Genomic DNA, 16,060 nt, shown 5'->3' with positions numbered 1-16,060 from the left:
GCATTTCTTCGATATAAAACTGACTCACTTCGTTAATTTATTTTTCAACATCAAAATGTTGATCTCTTTTATAGCATGATATCCGTGCGCATAGCAAAAAATATTTATCCGAATAAATTCAAACTATTTTCTCAGCATCCGATACATTGTTTATCAATCTTTTATTTTTCTAGTGACACGAAAATACCTTCCTTTCAGACTTAACATTCCGAATGACACAATCTAGCAACCAAACTATTATTTGAATATGGCATGCCATACATATATTCTCATTCGTCTGGTGTAATATGACGATTCTGGTAATTAAGAGTGAAAACTCGAAATATATTCGTGTTTACAAAAAAACGTATATTTAGATGTTATCAACGATATAATTGATTTTGTATTTATTGCGGAATGAATATTTCATGATTATAAGATTATAAGTCCGTTCATCTCTAGAGATATGTATATGGAACAGCTTTTGTTCAGATTCAACGAGAATGCAACTTCATAATCCATTTCATTTTAGAAAAAAGTGCATGAATTTCGAATTACTTTTTTGACATCTTAATGCATGTTTCCCCTCATTTCCGTGTATTTAACATGCATAAAAATTCTAAAACTGATACTCAAGCTATTCTTTCGGTGTAAAACCCGACATTTTATTACTGACAAAACTGATTTATTTCTATCTATTTTTACACAATCTTATCATTAATATCAAATTAATCAAAAGCCAATAACTTATTCCAAGAATAACTATAGTAAGGCAGAGTTGTTTTCAAACAAAGTACTGCTGAGAAATTCCATTAGAATTGTATGAGTCTGAAAGAAACTATGATCAATCTATCAGCAAGTTCTTTCTTGCTTCATTGACGAACTTCACGAAGCATCAAATTCTTCCGTTTTTCTTTCATTTTATTCTATCTAGTGGAGTAAGTCGGTATTATTTTCTTGAAATTTCTATACAATCCTACTTGTTGAAATGTTTTAGAAATGAAACATGGATTCTCACTTCTTGATACGCTTCATTGATTATTTTTCATTGGAAAAAGAACTGTATCAATTCAACCATACACTAATACGGAGATTTTTAATTATAAAAATCGTGCTTCATGCCTTCACATTGTAACGGCTAACAATAAAGAGAACTATTTTAGATTCATAGACTAATGAATGCGCTATAGACATATTTCAGCTAAAGTCATGCCTTTGATAATCGCAAAATCGTTAACTTGTTCGGATGCAGTTTTAAAGCCGTATTGATAATTCACCCGCCGCTGTGTCATTTAACATGTAACATTTGATTAAATACCACATATGAGTTGTTAGAGTATGTCACCAATGAAATACAATAAAAATCATAATCGTATTATTTCTCAACTAAATTTGGGGGAAAAATGGTTTAAAAACAATAACCTAATTTTTAATATATTAGAAACTGTATTTATATTTTGAAAAACCCATTTCAGTTAAAGTAAACTGGAATATGCACATTTGGTACGTGTAATTGGAATTTGATTACCTCTCTATCTCCATTCGCAGACAGTGCATCTTCGTCATTTTCTGACATTGGTTCTTTTATAATATTTAGATAAACAAAATACCATTATCTTTACCAAAAACGGGAAGAAAGCGTTCATTTGCTTAAACTATATCCGATAACTGTAACGAGTATCAGATACAACGACACACATGGTCATGAGTTGTTTCTTAAATAGAAGAGATAAAATAAATCATAAAATCGAATATATAAAATAAATAAGAAGATGTGGTATGATTGCAAATGACTGAGCCAACGCTAAACCAAAGACCAAATGGCGTAGAAGTTAACAACTATAGGTCACCGTACGGCCTTCAACAATGAGTAAAACCCATACCGCAAACTAAACTTTTAAAGGCCCCGAAATGACAACTGTAGTACAATACAAACGAGAAAACTACCAATGGATTGATTTATGTACTATAACCTTGATTTTAGGGAACAAAACGTTCTGTACAAAAATTTGAAAAGATCTGAAAATGTTATGAGCTATAAAAGAACATTGATCCAAATTGTTGATTTTTGAACAATTAAGTTCCCATAACTTTAGATAAAAACATCCAAAAATCGACCAACTTAAAACCTGTTAAATCGCACTTGTATTATTATGAAACATGCTCGACCGGAGACAGGAATTCCTTGAAGGACGAATGGTTATACTTATGAACAGTCAACTACGGTCAATAATATACCATACATCCATTGTTTGTGGGCGTATATAAACGAAAATATAAATCATTGACCGCTTCTACAACTTACATAATCAAAACTGGTTAATATTTTGTATCTCAATTAGTAAATCAAAACCGTAAATAGAGAAAACATAGTTGTATTCGTTCTAATAGAGCTTTCTTACAATTTGACGAAAGGTACGTACACTTGACGAATCATACGTAAGGTTCGTTTTAGGGATCCTTTATTTTGACATATTTATGTAATCTTAATCGAAGCGTCATGGAACTTCGATGGCGTTTCACCTTAATGTTAGCCTATTAAGGACCATTGCACTGCATGCAATTACCCGTGTTTAACTGGATGTTTCGTGAGATATAGGAATCTCGGGACCTAGGAAAGGTGAAAATATAATACCACCAGGGGGAAGGAGATAACTCTAAAATTGTGCTCCCCCCCCCCCCCCCCCCACACACACACACCACCACCACCACCACCACCACCACCACCACCAAAAGAAAATTACAACTTTGCATTATTTAATCTAACAAAATACCAAGGCAAAAACATTGGTCCCCCCTCACACAAAAATAAGATAAAATAAAAAAAACAAATACTTCCTAAATTCAAAAATTTGCAACCCCAAAAAATAATAAAATGAAAAAAAATGACTTCCAAAACATATTATGCCGGGCCTCATTTAATATATTGCAGTGATTCCCCGCCTCTCCCTGGGTAATACCCATTGTCGCCTTGTGATGTGTCCATACACCCGAGTTAGGCTCACCTATGCAGCCTTCACGCTTAACTTTTGAGTCCACAAGCCAGAATCTCAATTTTTAGAAATCTTTAGTTGGATTCTGTTGGCTTGTAGAGAAGAATTTTACAAGCCTGAAAGCAATTTTACAAGCCAATGCCGTAGGACTTGTGGTTAAGCGTGAAGACTGCCAATGGAACCGTTCTTTCAGCGTATAATTGCGTTTTCGTCCTGAACATCATGAAATACTTGCCACTGGACATTAAGCGACCAATGATAATTAGTTGATCTATAATTAGAGCTCAAGAGCGGATTTAGGAGTGAGGTGCATCCGAGTGCCTCTACTCAGCAAACACTTTCCTAGTCTCCGATTCTAAATCTTCGCCTTGGTCTATTATATACAGCTAAGTCAGAGACAGGGACGGTTTAATTTTCCAAAACACACAAGTTTTCCGTTTTTTCTTTGAGTGTAACTTGTTTGTTTATCTTCTTTTTTTACCATTTAATGCTTGTTACACAGTGTGAACTATGCAGCTTTCATATTAAAGTTTATTTGCATTGATGTTGATGATCATCTATTTGTTGGTTGGATGTTGTCTGGTGGACATTTAAACTATATCTAACTAATAGTAGTTAACTGTTTGTGAGGGTGGGTGTGTGTGTGTGTGTTAATTGTCCCCCTCCCATGGAATTGGAACTGGATTTCACATGTTCGCTCATGTTAACATCTTCTGTAAATGCTAAATGCACCACTGATTGGTCCACACTTATTAGTTGATTAAAAAAAATTAACGACGTGTAAAAGAATTATCAATTGCATACATAGCATAACCTGAAGATGTTACACCATGAAAATCATCAGTGGAATACTAAGGCAACGACCATTAACTTTCGGGATTTTTTTTTGGGGGGGGGGGGGGGTATTGTGGTGGGATTAGTGGGGGGGGGGTGCTATAGTATTTGTTCCGTTTCACATTTGTTTCCTGCGATCGCAAGAGTCACATTGCTTTATTATCACATTTAACCTTAACACTAATAGAAAAAAATCTTCATCGCAAAATTCTTTTCCCCAGATTTATTTCACATTACTTTTTCAAAACATAACAGAATGTTTGTCTTGCAAATCTCGATGATCTACGTTGACAATTTGATGATAGTAAACTCATTAAAAATAAAAATAATGTGAATCTTGTCGTTAAATTTAGAGTATCATACTTCAATAATTTTATTTAAATGTTTATGGTGAAACGCATGCTTGAACAATTCACGCGCAAATGTATGCAATCGTGGTAAGCATAAGTAACGTACCGGACGTAATTGTATTTGAAACTATTTTTCTTTATTTTCAGATATTAAACGCGTGTTTCATTTGCGATATGCTTAAATTTTTAAAGATACGTTTGATTCAGAAAAGAATGCTGAATTTAAAACAAAGACTCTACGTGTTATCGTGGAAATGAAAAAACATGCTCCCTTTACGTTCGTTCGTACCTTTCGTCAAAATGTAAGAAAGCCCTAATCGCAATTTGTTATTTCAATATTCCGCTTTTATAAATTTTTGAAACAAAAGATATATTTTAATTGTTTGTCTATATCATAGGTAGTGCCCTTTCAGCACAAAATTTTGGCGTCTCAATAACTCATTAAATTGTGCATTGGACATGTATATGCATATTCAATCAATTTTATACAAAATCTAATATAAAATTCTTATGCTGATAATAGATGTTATTTCGAACTTCAAAAGAAATCATAAACTGTTCAACAGTAAACAATCTTATTTTTAAGCACAAAAGTATAATCTTATCATCTTTGAACGAACTATTTGTTTGTGTATTATGGTATGTTATAGATAGAAAGGTAAATATTTCATCAAAGATGGCGTCATTAAAACAGATTGTCGGCAAAAAGAAAGGGACCCTTGTATCAGAAGAAACACGTTTCATTAATTTGCACCTAAAACTAAATAAATAATAGTAAAGATTTCGTGTTACTCCTCGCGAACATTCTTTTTTCGCGACTATCATTTTTTTTAAATTGCACCACAAGTGACCCATATGTACTTAATGCTCTTTATACTGTTCAAAACGAATTTATTTTATAAAACTGGTGCTTATAAAACATGATATTTTTGTTGTGACTTAAAAACAGGTAAAATGTGTGATGCTGTCATTCAACTGTTGTATGTGAATGAGCCATGTTTTGAAATTGCATTTAGGTAACCGATACGTAAATGGGCGATCGCAAGGATTTTATGAAGTTCAGCCAGTAACAAAACATGTAGAACTGGATATGAACATTGAAATGTATGCAATGTTTACTCATTCTAAGATAAATCGTATTAAAGGGGCATGAGTTACGAGATATGAAAAAAAATTAAAAAAATATAATTTTCTTTTGTTCAATCAATAATGAAAGTGAAAATGTTAAATAATTATTCACTTTTAGCATACAGTTTGGTTCAATTTTGTCAAAATAGGCTAAGAAACATTGAGATGAACTATTCACTTGCAATTGAATAATTCGACCTCATTGAATCCGTATTCATATGTCCTCCTTAGCTGGAGATGGGTAACGCATCAATTCAGCTATTTAAAGGGAAAAAAAATGTCAACATTGAAAATGAAACAAGGATGAATCATTTAGTTGACTTATTCGATCCACAAACAAATCATTTTTATACATGTAAAAACGACCATCAACATTCTTTTTAACCTACAAAATGATATCAAACATACCCAGAAAAGTCCAATTGCCCGTGGTCGCTATATATTTATACTTATATTTATGTTTATATCGGGTTATATGACCGTCGGCAGTTTTCGGAGGTCATCTCGATGGTCAATTAGATGACGTCTAGACAAAAATACACACGAAATGCTTATACATATTATCGAGTCTATGCATTGCTAATTGTTTATTTCAGACTTTTTTTAAATTTGGATATACTTTTTAGTATGTTATAAATCAAATGTGAAAATTTGAGTCAAATCGGTGAACATGAATTTGACAGCTAATGCTCCTTTAAATATCCTGCAGATGGATTTACAAATGTTTAGAATATCGCAAAAGTTTAATAATTTGACTTTAAATTTGCATTTCTCATAATCTGGGCCCATGTCAATGAAAGTATCCTAAGATATCTAAATATGGTCCTTACCCAGCTCGTTGTCATAAGACCATATCTTAAGAATGAATATCTTTAAGGAAGAATACGACATATATTTATAATATTTTTAAGAATACAGATAAAAAGGGGGTAGTATCGTAGTGTTGTTTTCCTGACTTAAAAATAACTTGTAAAAATAACAATACGACAAATAATTATAATACTGTTAATAATTAAAATAACACAAAAAACTCAACTAAAAAACTCAACTGTACAGAAATTATAAGAAGATATAATTGTGATGTAATTAAAATAAATACAATATTTGATCTTAAGTCAGAAGGTCGTAAAAGTAATAGTTCCGAAAACCACTGGAATTGGAATATACAAGAGTCTATATCATATACTTTAAACTCTTTTTCAACACTTTTACATGCATGTATATTCATGAAATAAAAACACTATTAAATGCCACATTCTGATTTTGAAGGCATTTCTAAACAAAATTGTTTTACACGTCATTTCAAAAAATACATTGAAGGATGCCTCTATCCAAAACTAATCGATTTGTGCATGACAGGCAATATATAGCTGTACTCCAAAATCCAAAAACAATTTTAGTTTTGGTTAGGAAAGTCCTTCTTTTACATTTCAACTTGTGTATAGGTTATCAAAATTTGGTTTTAACAATATGCCGTAATACTGTTAGAACCTAAAAATACACGCCTCAATCTGTTGTACTGTGAATTTATGAAATTGTTCATACCTTTATAAAATGGCCCATGCGTCAAATCTATTTAGAGAAAATTCGTTCTACTTTTTTCGAATACTGAAATTCAAACTCTGCTGATGACTTATTTTATTAATATTTGTACTTTGGTATCCTTACTTTTATACCGGCATACAAAAACACATATATAGGTGGTATCCTAACTTTAGGACATATCTTTTCTTATAATTATTTCATTAACCTGATTTAAGCCTAAGATATGTTCTCAGACCATCCTTAAGTATGTCCTAGTCATCGATCAGTTTTGTTGACATGGCCCATGTCTTAAATGTCATTAAAATGGTATGAAGATAATGTAAACGAATCTTTTAGTCGGTCGTCCAATTTGCTGTAAAATCATTCAACTAATGCTCCTTTAAATATCCTGCAGATGGATTTACAAATGTTTAGAATATCGCAAAAGTTTAATAATTTGACTTTAAATTTTGCATTTCTCAAAATCTGGGCCCATGTCAATGACACAATTAAATGCCACATTCTAATTAGGTTTTTTAGAATTAAAAAAATTGACTAAAAATCGAGAAAAAAAAAGATTTATGATAGATATTTATGTACAGTATCGTCATGACGTCAAATTTACATTTGCCTTTTCGTCACATTGTATACAAGATTCAACTACCTATTCTAATATAAAAACAAGAAAGAAACAACAACATTAACAACAACAACAATAAAAAATTCACAAATAATTTCGGTTTCCGATTCGAAGCATGAAATAATTCAAATATAGTATCGCTCCTGATATTTGTAGAGCTTGGATCTCTTTAAATCAAGGACCCCATAATGATTTGGTTAACCGTTATTGAATATCTATGGCACAGATTGCTACGGAAGTGTTCCATTTTACATATAGTCACTATACGTCCTGTTTTCCTGGATTCTGACATTATTGAATTCGACTAATAACGACATGTGCCTGCCATGAGAAACAAAACAAGGGTGGCACTAGTGGAGTAACATAAGTTCAACCCGGGTTCTTTTGGTGAGTTCCGTGTTTCTCAATCTTTAGTTTTCTGTGTAGTGATTTTAATTGATTGTTTATATTTTCGTCTTTTTTTTTCATTTAGTTTTTGTGTCGTCTGCTTTTTCTCCCCGAGGGGTTTTCAATTGCCTCCCAGGTTTCTTTTTCCCCCTTTAAAAATTGTTACTGTCGATGACGATTTTTGATGCTTCTAGTTTACTTTCACTTATTTTGTGTTTGAGCCATCTTGGTATTGCCTTTATGGATATTTTTGTCATCGATTCTAATTAGTTATCAAAGGTACCAGGCTTATAATTTGTAACGCCAGACGCGCGTTTCGTCTACATAAGACTCATCAGTGACGCTCAGATAAAAAAAGTTAGAAAGCCAAACAAGTATAAAGTAGAAGAGCATTTCTAAAACTTGCAAATGATTTTCAGACTTAAAATGCGTCACACAGGTCTTACTAAATAAACTAAATAGTCAGAGAGCGACTATAATATCTTGATATAAAAAAATAGTTTGAATCTGAGTAGCGAAATATTCAGCGTCTACAAAACAAATATTCTTTCATACTGGCCACATTTCACAGGTTGAATATTCTGTCAAGTTGCTCACTATCGAAAACTGATAAAAGAATTGTTGATATTGACAGTTAGCGGGTTGATCAGTTGAAATTTGAATAACTTAAGTTTTGGAGATATCCGGATACATTTGTTCCAGTCCTTGACGAGTATTTACGAGGAATGACCACTTCTGGCAATATTTTGTGGCTGGCTTTAATAGGTAGGTATGATACCTCTATGTGACATTTGTGTGTGTTTGTTCTTGTCTATAGCTAAAAGGTTTTTTATCTACTTAACACCATGTTTATAGAATTTTCACCTAAGCTCACTTATCATGTTGCTGACACTTAGTTAGAACTTTCTTCTATATCTGTTGGTGACATATCGTGCAGCTTGCCTTTGAAACTTTTCGATTTTACCTCTATGATTTTCTCTAATAGGGGTTACATACTGTCGTGGTAAATTCAATTAGTGGTCTTATTACTAGTATTGTCTTGCAAGGATTCTTTTTGATGGATAAAAAGCCCATATGGAGGTTTCCATTTAGGAAACCAAGGCTTCGGATGGCGTTTCCTGTGTTTTAGTTTATATGTTCTCTCCGATCTAAATCACTTGCAATGGTGCAGCAAATATATCTAGTTGATGTTTTATGCTCTAGAGTGTGGCTGTGAAACTTGTAATACCTTTTGATTTGGTTTAATCATTTTGTAAATGTGAGAACGCTGCATTTTTTTCAGAGTGGAACCCCATTTTCCAAAGTTTTCCCCATTTTGACAGTTTGTCAAGGTCTTTCTGGAGGTTATGACAGTCGTTGTCAGAGGAAATTGTCAAAAAGACTTCACGGTATAGTCATTAAACAGTCTCACCGTTGAGTGGATGCCTTGTCGATTTGTTGTCGAGGTATTCTTCTGGTTAATCTGTCACGAGTTTTTTCCTGTATAATTAGGACATGCAGCAAAGATGACAGTTGTGTATTGATCATTTAGTAATTCTGCCTTATTTATGGCATCAGTTTCTAATTTTTCATTTTTTAACGGTGATACTTCGCTTTTATAACTTTTCTCGTGTTTGATGTATCTCCGGAATTTTGGGATCTCAATTGTACTTTATTCGGCTTTTCAATTTTTTTTTTATTCTTTTGTAGACCAAAGGCTATCGTACACAATTTTAATTCTGGTATCTATGATGAGTTTATTTACATCGACCGGGTCGATGCCTTCTACAGGAGGGTTTCACCAACCCAGTCAGTAGTCATCACTTCTGTGTTGACATGCATTACAATGTATCATTGATATGGTGAAAATTATAAAAAAAACTGCTTACAAAACGTTTAATATTTCGAAATACTTAGATTTTCTATTCCAGGAATAGATCACCTTAGCTGTATTTGACAAAATCTTTCGTTAATTTGGGTTCTCAATATTCTTCAACTTCGTACTTTATTTTGACATCTTGTACTTTTTTGGATTCGCCATTGATCAAAACCCGCGTCTGGCGTACACAATTTTAAATCCTGGTAACTATGATGAGATTATGTGTCGGTAAACGAGTCTCTAAATTGTTTGATGTATTTCTCATAAGCTTGCCTAATTTTTGTTTTGAATTTCATATAAAAATGGGCCATATATTATGGTAATTATCTTTTAAAAAGACTTTGTAAACATTAAAATAGAAAATTGTATCTTACTTTAAACCTATGTTGCTCGCAAAAAGAAGCAATTTTTATATCAAATCTTGTATCGTGTTTTAGCAATATTTTTAGTTTTGTAAGAATTTGTTGAGGCATATTGAGACAAAGAAAATTTTTAAATTGTGTGATTTTCTGTTTTTCATCGGTTTTAGTATAGCAGGACAAAGCGGCATAACTCAGACCTTACTTGTCATATATTAATTTTACTGGTTTTTTTTATTAGTCTAAGATGACTTTATTTAAGGGATTATTTGAAATATTTGCTTCATTGATAACGGAAACTTTTTTAAGCAATACTACATTACAATGAAAGTTGTTTAACTATTAACAATCAAGTGATACAATCTTCCACATGCGAAAGTCTATTAGGCATTAAAATTGACCCTTCTCTCACATGGACAAATCAATTGATTTGATCTGCTCAAAAATTTCATCTAGTCTATCTCTACTATTAAAGATTAAGAAATTTCTAAATGTAGACTGCAGAAAATTATTTCATAATGGTTATATCTTACCACTAATTGATTATTTTTGTATAGTGTGGAGTAGTTGTAGAAGTGAGGGTTTAAATAGGATATTAAAATTACAAAAGAGAGCTGCTAGAATAATACTAGAAACAGACCATTTTGCTCATTCTGAACCCTCATTCAAACATTTATACTGAATGACAGTTGAACAGAGAATAATATATCACAAGATTGTGATGACATTCAAGTGCATCAAAAATTATGCTCCATCATTTCTTACTAGCAAGTTTCATTTTGTTTAAGACAGAAATCCATACCCCTTGAGAAATGCTGTTCAAGGAAACCTCAACTCCCTCAACCAAAAATCGAATTGTTAAAGAAATCTTTTATGTATTCTGAACCATTCTTGTGAAATAATTTGCCTATATTGTTACGAAATATTACAAATGTTAATTCTTTCACATACAAAATAATATATCATTTATTGAAATCAACAAATTGTATTAATTATTTCATCATGTTTATTTTTTTCATATAATTTGATGCAATAGTATTGAACATTATCATTATACTTGACTTTAATACTAATGTATGCCATGTATATGTTTACCATTTTATTTATGCTTTTCTGTGATTTGGTCAGGAAATTCAATATGATTAGTCAAGAATATGGCAGTTGTTGTCAAATAGTCCGTTTCTATGTATGTTGGCGTTTGTTTTTGTTGCAGTTCAGTGTTTCTGTTGTTCCGTTGTTTTCCTCTTATAGTTGATGTGTTTCCCTCGGTTTTGGTTTGTGACCCGGATTTGTTTTCGCTTACTCGATTTATGACTATTGAACAGCGGTATACTACTGTTGCCTTTATTGAGCCTCAGGGAAGATTAGTTACTAATATAAGTATAGCTAACTGTGTAACCCTCTTAAAATAAAGTATTGTTGATGTTATTGTTGTCGTAGTTGTTGTTAATTCTAATTCTAAAAGTTTCAATCTTGGATTGTTGTTTGAGAGTCGCATTTGCGTCATATTACACTATTATAAATTACGCCACTAATTATAAAGAAATAAAAATAGAATACAGCGGGTATCTATGGCAAGCCGTTCTCGTCAAATCTATGTTCAAGCCATTTTTTCGAAAAAAGAAGCCTAATATATGTAAGGCCACTTATCAACAATGCATGTTGCATGGTCAAATACGTTATGACTGTTTACATATAACTCAATTCAATTTACACAAAGCATCGATGGATTCATAGACTGACAAAAGTGCATTCCTTCTTTAGCAGATGTACCGATAATTTGATTAAACTTATTATACATACCAAGATCATCTATATCTTTCGACATCATCAAAGTGGAACAAACTAATGCAATGCAAGTGAGAAAAATAAGTGTTGCGAAGAAACCAACTATTCTGTTGATTCTCTTTCGTCGAATTTCTTCTTCTCTCGATTCAACCGTAGAAGTTATTCTGACAGGAAATTTTGGTGGTTCTAAACGAATAATTTGTGTAGAAATAATCTCAATTTCGTCTAAATCGTCAGTGGATTCTGTTGTCACATCTTCTGAAGGAGTATATGTCACGTGATCATAGTTCATCATATTACACAAGCTTCCAAATGTTTAATTGTCATGATCATCCTTTATTAATGTAGTTCACGATATGTAATACTGTAAAATATAATAAGAATTATAAAATACATATAATAAAAAAACAAAGGATATAACTAACTAACAGAAAGTATTTTCTTAACCACTGAAAACAATGCAAGGTAGAACATTGATTGATTGATTGATTGATTGATTGGTGTTTAACGCCACTTTCAGCACTATTGTGCTATTTCGTTGCGGTCAGTTTTTATTGGTAGAGGAAGCCGGAGTGCCCGGAGAGAACCACCGACCTTCGGTAGGAAAACTGACAATCCTAGTCAATTAAGATTGGAGTCGAATGCACTTGCCCCGTTCGTGATTCGAACTGACAACCTCAGTGTTGACTAGCTAATGATACAGTAGTTGGACTACTTAGACCACTCAGCAACCGAGGCCCCTGCGAGGTAGAAAAAAAGTTGCAGCTAAAAGTATAGTCTCAAATGCGAACATATAGAAAACAAATGTGTACAACCAACAATCCATTCCACAATGTCTACATTATACACGAATAAGACTAAGTGACAACTCTGATATGATATTATTACCATCATGTAGTTAAATGTATACAGCTAACAAATAGACTGAGTTTCAAAAGCAAAAACTATACATTTTTCAAATACCCTATGAAATCGATCTTTTTGTGCTTAGTAATGCAAATTCGACTCATATACCATACACTTTCGATTTCTATACTTTACTTAACTGAGGTTGTGTCAATTCCATTTGCTAGTTATCTGTTGTTGGTTGCTACTTTTATTTTTGGCTAAGATATATAGGGGGGGGGGGGGGTAAGAAAACAGAATAACGTCCGTTCGTTTATACAAAGGACCCAGGAATAACACACTCTTCAATACAATTAAAGCAAATATTCAAATACTCATAGATAGCTCAAAGATGAAAATGAACATGTCCTCATACCACATCTCCTAATTTTATAATAACGCAGAAGTAAATATTAATAGATTGTTGGTGTTAAATAGTTGCCTACAGTCTACTTTCTACTTAACAATTAATATCACGTGATTAATATATCCTGGTATTTGCAATGCGTTAAATATTTCATGACTTCATCTGTGTTTGAAGGTTTAATGATTGTATAATGTTTATTGTCGTGTTGAGTTTGTCATTAAACTACAATATAGAGAGATGGAAAAGAGGATTACAAAGTAATTATATTGCACCCACTATTGTAGTTGTAGTTTATTGGATATTAATAATTCTTTTTCGTTCAGTTTTTATTTTTTTTTGTTTCTTCTGATCTTTAATTTTTGAAGCTTCACTTCAAAGAGCTATTTGAACTGGATAAAACAGACAAAAAAAAGTAAAACAACACTTTATAAATACCATAAGAACTTTTCTAGATTTACCTTCATCAGGAACGCTCAAAGCCTAATATTTGAAAGCCAAGGATGTATAAGAACCGAAACACTTGAAGAACTATATGACCAAAAAAGGACATACAAATATGAGTCAAATAAATCTAGTGTCAACTTTGCCTGTGGAAGTTGAAACCTTAGTTTCTAAATAATTTATAAATTTATAAACGGACAATTTAAGAAGTTTTGTTATAACTCTTATCAGTACCGAAATACTGACCACAGAGCTGATGATACCCTTAAGGTGGTACCCAACACCTTGACTAATATTAATTTGGCTCGTTTAATTTTCATAAAATTTTGACAAAATGTTTACTTTGACCCTTTGACAAAAATATAAAAATTTCAAAAAATTTGAACCAACCACTTTATCAGAAAAATTTCATTGGTTATATAGCAGTTTGACAAACACTAATTTTGATCATTGAGAAGCTTAATATTTCCTTAACAATACAACGTGATTAAAACGTTTAGCTGATTTTTACAGAGTTATCTCCCTGTAGTGTTAGGTACCACCTTAAGATGATTAAAAATAATGTTTTGGTAACTGTTGACTGCTATTTGACTTTCGTTGTTTTTCTTCTTATCATGGTTTCGGCTGTTTTCTTTCTAACGCCCTCGTGGGTGTATCCTATACTTAACTTAATGTTTCAAATACGTATGTTTCCTGTTTTAAATCTCAAAGGTCATCTTTGAATTAATTAGACCTTGAAACTTTAAGCTGTAGTATGAAGAAAAGAACTTATAATTAACACAGGCACACAGTGGTTAATTTGATTCAACTCTTCCAATTTAGCTGCATATCTGTTTTTTATAATGAAGGTGTTTGATAATACTTTACTTCTGCTAAAGATTTAAATCACTTCTAAGATAATTCTGCAATAAATTAGACATGCGTGAATATCAACACGTCAATTATATCTGGCTTACTATCATTAGCCTCAGTTGAAAATAGAATAACGGCTAATTTTGTTGTTTTTTCGCTAAAGTTAGTAACTATAAGATTGACACAGCGTGCAATTTGAGCCTCTGTGGAAAATAGAATAACGTCTTATTTTGTTGTATTTTGCTTAAGTTAGTAAACATAAGATTGACATAACCATGAAATTTAATAATAGGAAAAATGTGACGTTTGTTCCTAGGCTTAAAATGGATTTGTAATATAATATGGCTTTGTAAATTGATAAAATGAACATGATACTATACTGCACACAAACCGTTTTTGAAATACTCGTTTGGTTAAATTTAAAGAAAAGGTGGTCTGAAAATTAAGTAATTGAGGGAAAAGTCAATAAACAATTTATTTTGCAACAACACAAAAACATTGAAAACCTCAGCTATCCAAAAACATTTTTAATGAAAAAGGAAAATTGTCGGACTTTTTTGTTTTGTTTAATTGTTAAATTTGTTTCTGGTAAAATTACGTCTTGTGTCATCTTGGACAAAGCTAAAGTCAACAGTCTGAGACATGTTAAGCCAGTTATTTTCAAAATTTGACTGACCCACCCTCAACCTAATAAATTCCTCATTCTAAACCGATTGAAAGGAATCGTCACACTATGTTTCGAAAACATGAATTATCAAAATATATATAAAAAAAAAAACCAATACATGGTTTTAGGATCTTCCTAAAAAGTCATATATAATTGGTTAAAAAATGGAAATCTTGATTGTAACAGAAAGATTTTACATCGTAAAGACACACGGTGGGAGTGTTTTGAACATACAGTTGGCATTACTGTGGAAACCAATTGTGCTTCTCTTGTTCGTTTATTCCTTTAAGGCAGACTAATTAATTGAATTAATAAACCCGTCCTCTTTTCCCCGATTGTGACATCAACGAATGAGACTCATATCCGGATTTGCACTTGCTTGAGCAACACGATGGGTGCCACATCGGAGTATCTGAGTTCACACCCAGTTTTCGGTGGGGTTTGTGTTACTCGGTTTTTATTTTCTATGTTTTGTGAACTTGTTCGTTTTTTGCCATGGCGTTGTCATTTTTTCTTCGACTTATGAGTTTTGAAAGTTCCTATGATATCTTCCGCCTCATATTTAAGCTTGCCTTTAGTTTTAAGCATTGCTATGCATATAATTCCAAAGTAATGTTTCAAAGTTTGGTAATTATGTTAGATACAGTTACGTCTGCTTCAAATCTGGATCGTAAACATTCCGGCAGCACCTGCTAATGGAATAGTTATCTCCAAGTTGATACGATTTATCAGCGCTTGTATTTCAAATCAGCTAGCGTACTCTTGATAATTATAAATAAACTGTTACCAAAATTTACATAAGATTACAGTAGCTATGTTTAGCAAAATCTTTCGGAGTTTTGGGTCCTCAATGCTCTTCAATTCGTACTGTATTTGACCTTATAAACTAGTTTGATTCAAGCGTCACTGGTGAGTCTTTTGCAGACGAAACGCGCGTCTGGCGCACAAAATTATAAGCCTTGTATCTTTGATATGTTATTTGATAAATGATTTCTTCTCACTAGGAAG

At 32.3% G+C, this 16,060-nt stretch overlaps 1 long non-coding RNA gene across 1 annotated transcript in view; it reads right to left on the bottom strand.

Moving 5' to 3' along the window:
• The window catches only part of LOC127730031 (uncharacterized), a 40,740-nt gene that overhangs the window by 21,221 nt on the left and 3,459 nt on the right, over positions 1-16,060 (bottom strand). Inside the window, exon 2 of the long non-coding RNA XR_007994937.1 lies at positions 11,856-12,204. This is a non-coding gene — a long non-coding RNA (uncharacterized LOC127730031). The remainder of the gene's footprint in view (positions 1-11,855; positions 12,205-16,060) is intronic.

The sequence above is a fragment of the Mytilus californianus genome, unplaced genomic scaffold (assembly GCF_021869535.1).
Source record: "Mytilus californianus isolate M0D057914Y unplaced genomic scaffold, xbMytCali1.0.p SCAF_2, whole genome shotgun sequence".
NCBI lineage: Eukaryota > Metazoa > Mollusca > Bivalvia > Mytilida > Mytilidae > Mytilus > Mytilus californianus.
This window is presented reverse-complemented; position numbering and strand designations above follow the sequence as displayed.